The sequence below is a fragment of the Lithobates pipiens genome, unplaced genomic scaffold, assembly GCF_037356315.1.
Source record: "Lithobates pipiens isolate NorthernLeopardFrog02 unplaced genomic scaffold, aLitPip1_a1.2 Scaffold_25, whole genome shotgun sequence".
In the NCBI taxonomy this organism is placed as follows: Eukaryota; Metazoa; Chordata; class Amphibia; order Anura; family Ranidae; genus Lithobates; species Lithobates pipiens.
In genome coordinates, this window is record NW_027507787.1 from 157,153,095 (window position 1) to 157,159,094 (window position 6,000).

The window sequence follows — 6,000 nt, forward strand, 5'->3', positions numbered from 1 at the left end:
GGCAAGGACATTGCCTTCCACATGCCGGTAGAGAGCCGGAATCGCCTTCCGTGAGAAAAAGTGGCGTTTGGGGACCTGCCACTGAGGAACCGCACATTGTACAAACTCACGGAAGGGGGCCGAGTCTACCAACTGAAAAGGCAGCAGTTGAAGTGCTAGCAATTTAGCCAAGCTAGCATTCAACCGCTGGGCATGTGGATGGCTGGGAGTGAACTTCTTTCGCCGGTCCAGCAGCTGGGGCAGGTTTCAGAGAGGACTGAAGGTCTAGTGGGGTTGGAGATGCCAGCTGATGAGGAGCAAGGAGAGGTCCGCTTTGTTCTTTGGTGTGGGTCTTTGAGGTACGCTTGCCAACGAGCTGCATGGCAGGTCAACATATGTCTGGTCAAGCATGTGGTGCCCAAGCGGCTGATGTTTTGGCCACGCGAGATACGCTTGAGACATATGTTGCAAATAGCAGCGGTGCGATCTGATGCACTTGTCTCAAAAAAGGCCCACACCAAAGAACTTTTAGAATAACGCGCAGAGGCAGCGCCCTGCACAGGCAGAGCTCTGCGGTGTGATTCAGTCGGTGTGCTGCCCCTAAGCTGGCCCCCGGAGGGCATCCTGCCTCGTTGGACATGTGCCTCCTCCTCCTCCTCTCTCCTTCCAGGCACCCACGTGGAGTCAGTGCCCTCATCATCCCCTCCCTCTTCATCGCTGTAGCAAACCTGGCAGTATGCTGCAGCTTGTGGAACATGACTGCCAGATTGCTGTCCTTCTTGCGCATCCCCTCTCTCTGCGCTCACGCTACTGCCTTCCTCTAGCTGAGTGTCATCATCAGAGCCCACAAAACACTAGGCATCCTCCTGGAGCATGTACCCAACACTGTGCTCAAAGAGTTCAGGAGACTCCTCAGGAGGACGTGGTGGGTCTAGGGAAGGAGTCACTGATGATGACATTGAGAGGAGGGAAGACGATGCGTTGGCAGCTGCTTTGCTAGTACCCTGAGACTGGGTGAGAGAGGATGAGGAGGATGAAGAGGGCTTGGTCATCCACTCTACCAAGTCGTTGGCATGTTGCGGCTCAACATGTCCAGCTGCCGAAAAGAAGGACAAGCGTGCCCCATGGCCACGTGCTGATGACAATGCACCGCGTCCACGACCAGCACTGTTGTCTCTAGACACAGAGCCTGCTTGCCCTCTTTTATCGGCTCGCGCCTGTCTGCCTCTCCTTGCTGGCCTTCCAGACATGGTAATGGCCTGAAGGGAGTTGGGTAAAAAAGCAGTTGGGTAGTGTATATTGTGCTAGAGGCACACAACACCCACTAACTCCTGCAGATGCCTTTATTATAGAACACCAGAGATAAAGGGGTATATACAGATGTATACTGTGCTGTGCTGGAGGCACACATAACTTCCAATAACTCCTGCAGATGGCAAGTGGTCTCAAATAGAGAAGAGCTATGTAGGTGGATATAGCGGTATGTACTGGGTACAGAGCACGCAGACAGCACGCACAAGCTCCTAACACTACTGACTGCAAGCTCTATTATAAAAGATAGATCACTAGCTATATAGGTGAGGTGAATATAGCGGTGTATACTGCAGTCAGGGCACGCAGACAACAACCACTACACAACAGCAAGATCAAAAATCGTCCGAAAACGATCGGTGTGTACTGTGTTGAAGGTACACAGAACACCCACTTACTCCTGCAGATGCCTTTATTAGAACACCAGAGATAAAGGGGTATATACAGATGTATACTGTGCTGTGCTGGAGGCACACACAACTTCCAATAACTCCTGCAGATGGCAAGTGGTCTCAAATAGAGAAGAACTATGTAGGTGGATATAGCGGTATGTACTGGGTACAGAGCACGCAGACACAAGCTCCTAACACTACTGACTGCAAGCTCTATTATAAAAGTTAGATCACTAGCTATATAGGTGAGGTGAATATAGCGGTGTATACTGCGGTCAGGGCACGCATACAACAACCACTACACAACAGCAAGATCGAAAATCGGCCGAAAACGATCGGAGTGTACTGTGTTGAAGGTACACAGAACACCCACTGCTTCAGACACCAACACACTACACAAGACCGCCGCGCTGGCAGCCTTATATAGTGTGGGGCGTGCACTACACAGCCTGAGCTATGATTGGCCACAGGCATCCTGCCTGTGGCCAATCATGGCTCTCCTCGCTGCTGGCGCTGCGATTGGCCAAGCATGCGGGGTCACAGTGCATGCTTGGCCAATCATGAGCCAGCAATGCACTGCGCCATCGCAGTGCATTGTGGGCCGTGAGCGCCACACAAATTTGGCGCGAACGGACCAAAATGTTCGGACTTCGCCGAACGGACGAACAGCCGATGTTCGAGTCGAACGTATGTTCAACTCGAACATGAAGCTCATCCCTATTTACTAGTAATGGCGGCAATCAGTGACTTATTGTGGGACTGTGATATTGCGGCAGACAAATTGGACACTAACTGATAACTTTGACACTTTTTTGGGGCCCAGTGACACTAATACCGTGATCAGTGCTAAAAATATGCACTGTCACTGTACTAATCACACTGGCTGGGAAGGGGTTAATATCAGGGGCAAACAAGGCGTTAACTGTGTGCATAGTCGGTGTGTTAGTGTAGTGTGTGAGGTGTTTTTACTAGGGTAGGATTAATGCCTTCCTTACTGACAGAAGAGCAATCTGCCTTGTTTACATAGACAGCTCGTCACTCTGCCTGTATCCTGATTGATCAGCGGGTGCTGGCGGATATTGGGTCTGCAAAACCCGCTGTATAAAATCACAGTGGGATCGAGCTTCCGGTGGTGCACACTCGTGCCCGATAACCTGGAAACCTGGAAATTCAGGATCACGTATATGTACATGGTCTTGTGCAGTGAGGCCGCCCTGTAGCAGTAAAACTGCTACAGGGCAGTCAGCAAGTGGTTAAAGTGTGTCTTTTGTCCTTGTTTGGCTGGTCTCTAAATTGTTGCCCCCGCCTACCTCTTTTTTGTGTCTCCTTTACATGTTGCCCAGCCAATGGCAACCGTGTGTGTGACTCTCACCCTCCTGGCACACACAGTTATCGTCTCATGTTGGGCGTGACCCAAACGAAATTTACAGGTGATGCTCAAGACTCCACCAAGTCCTCTTATGTAACTGCTTGGAGTGCAAACAAGGACAGAGCTTTCCCCAACTCTAGAAATCGAATGGAAAAGTCGTGGAAGTTACACATCTCTGCAAAATCCTGCAAGAACTATATCTTTCAATAAGGGGGCTCATATATTCTAGGAAATGAATGCTGGAACATGTAGTCCCAAAGAATGAGTAGGCTGACTTCTGACGATGCTGTGAGAGTGCGCCCTCTAACCAGAACATCAGGGAATTAGTGTAAAGAAGTAGGTTGATGCGACTCATCACAAAAGGAAGCTATTCTGGACTTTGGTGAAAACTTTCTTTTACTGCAATACCCTGTATTTAACATATACAGATGTGTTTCAAGTAGATGAGCTATTTTTTTTTTTAATCCCTTTAATACGGTGACAATACTGTTCATGCTTCAAAGTGCTCAACCCATGATGCAACAAGCAAATTAAAACGCTATATTCCATCTAACACCTTATAAGCAGTTACAGCAACTGTTCTTTTTTCTTTTGAATAACCGCATTTTACCAGCACAGAGGTGCACAGCTGCTGTGTGCATCCCTGTGCCATCATCACATTTTAATCTATTGGGACACATGACTTCATAGAGACAGCATGCAGGTGTGGGTTCCCAAATGCACGCAGGGTGAGTTCCAGAAACCACATGACATATAGGGACACAGTGACAGAGTCTGTGAAGCAGCATGTCCCAATAGACCAAAATAGGACACCAGAATGGTGATGTACGCAGTACATGTGCATCCTCATGCCAGTAGAAGATGGCCCTGCAAGGGGCACAAAGCTAGTCGCCCTGCGTGAATAGGATTTAAATCAGAGACTGTTGCATGACCTCCCTGCAACGTCATATGGTTTGTCCCAATCCCAGTAACTGTACCTTTTTCCACACAGATTAGTACCCCTTAATATGTATCTATCTGAAAAGATTTGAACTCCTGTTGGGTTTTATTGTTGTTGGAGGCTCCATTGGAGAGATTCTGGCACTTATTTCTCTTTATTTCCTTTTGTCTCCAGGACAGGAAATAAAGGGAAATCTAAAAGCAACACAGATAGAAATTATTTGGCAGTTCCAGGGACAACTGATCACATCCACATCCTATTTTACCACTTCCCGCTCACCCAATTGCGGACTGATGTCCGAAATGTGGCTCCGTGACTGACTGGATGTCATTTGACGTCCAGCAGGATAAGCCGTGATTGCCCACCCGAGATGGCGCACGATAATTGGGGGTGCTGTGTGTCACTCTGACACAATGCACTTCCGATCGTGGTAAAGAACCTGATGTAGGCTCTGTACCGCATGATCAGCTGTGACCAACCAAAGTGCTGGTAATCTACGTTCCTCGGTTTGCGCTGACAGGGAGAGCCAATCCGCGGCTCTCCTGTCAGAGGGGAGGTATGCGCTGATAATAAGTGCTTGATTATCAGCACAACCCCCAGAGGTGCACGCCACAGTTGCCAATCAGTGCCCATCAGATGCCAGTCAGTGCCAATCAAAATACCAGTCAGTGCCCACCAAAATTCCAATCGGTGCCCATCAAAGTGCTAATCAGTGCCCTTCACAGATGCCAATCAGTGCTCATCAGTAATGATTGTCAGTACCTCCTCATCAGTGCTGCCTATCAGTACCATCTGAACACTGTGGTGGTAGCTATGGCGCTCTCCTGAAACAGCAAAAATGTATATATATCTCTATTTCCTATAATTCAGAATTCACCATGATGATGGTTAATTAATACCACATGGGGATTGCAAATTGGAAGTGCTAGTGCTAGTAAACATCTGTAAAAATTAAAATTTGTATTAAAAGTGCTAGTGCTAGTAAACATCTATAGGAATTAATTCAATGTGCAAATTTCAAACTGGCAGTGCTAGTGCAAGTAAATATCTTAAAAAAAAACTCAGGAATTTGTTCTATATTACACAGCTATATGCAGTATAAAGTGCTTGTGCTCTTTGTGCAAAAAACAATGGGTATAAGTCTTCTATTGTCTCCACATATTAAAGTCCATTCAAATCAGAAGCAAAAATCTTTAAAAGTTCCACATAGATTAAAGTTACTGGTGCTCGGTGTTCTGGTGTATCTTGAATTGCAATCGGTGTGTTTTCCGTGCATAAGACAAATTGCTGCACTCACCAGCTCCCCCGCCCCTGCAGGGGTTAATGTGCCTCCACAGTGTGAGCCCCTGTGTCACTGTATGAAGCTGGTCCGGTTATTATTCAGTTTCTCCTCGTTCCATCGTATTATGTAGAAAATGAAATATGTGTAGTATTGTTATGACTTATTGACTTTATTAAAATCCAAAGAATGGCTACTCACATTAATCAGAATGAAACAAGCGCTAAAAAATACATTCACGGCCGCCACCTTATGAGAGAGTGTGTACACGTCTTAGGCCATGCCCTACGCGTTTCGTCATTGGACTTCGTTCAATAAGTCATAACAATACTACACTATGGATATTTAATTTTCTACATAATACGATGGAACGAGGAGTAACTGAATAATAACCGGACCAGCTTCATATAGCGACACAGGGGCTCACACTGTGGAGGCGCATTAACCCCTGCAGGGGCGGGGGAGCTAGTGAGTGCAGCAATTTGTCTTATGCACAGAAAACGCACCGGTTGCAATTCAGGATAAACCAGAACACCGAGCACCAGTCACTTTAATCTATGTGGAACTTTTAAAGATTTTTGCTTCTGATTTTAATGGACTTTAATATGTGGAGACAATAGAAGACTTATACCCACCGTTTTTTGCACAAAGAGCACAAGCACTTTATACTGCACATAGCTGTGTAATATAGAACAAATTTGTGTGTTTTTTTAAGATATTTACTTGCACT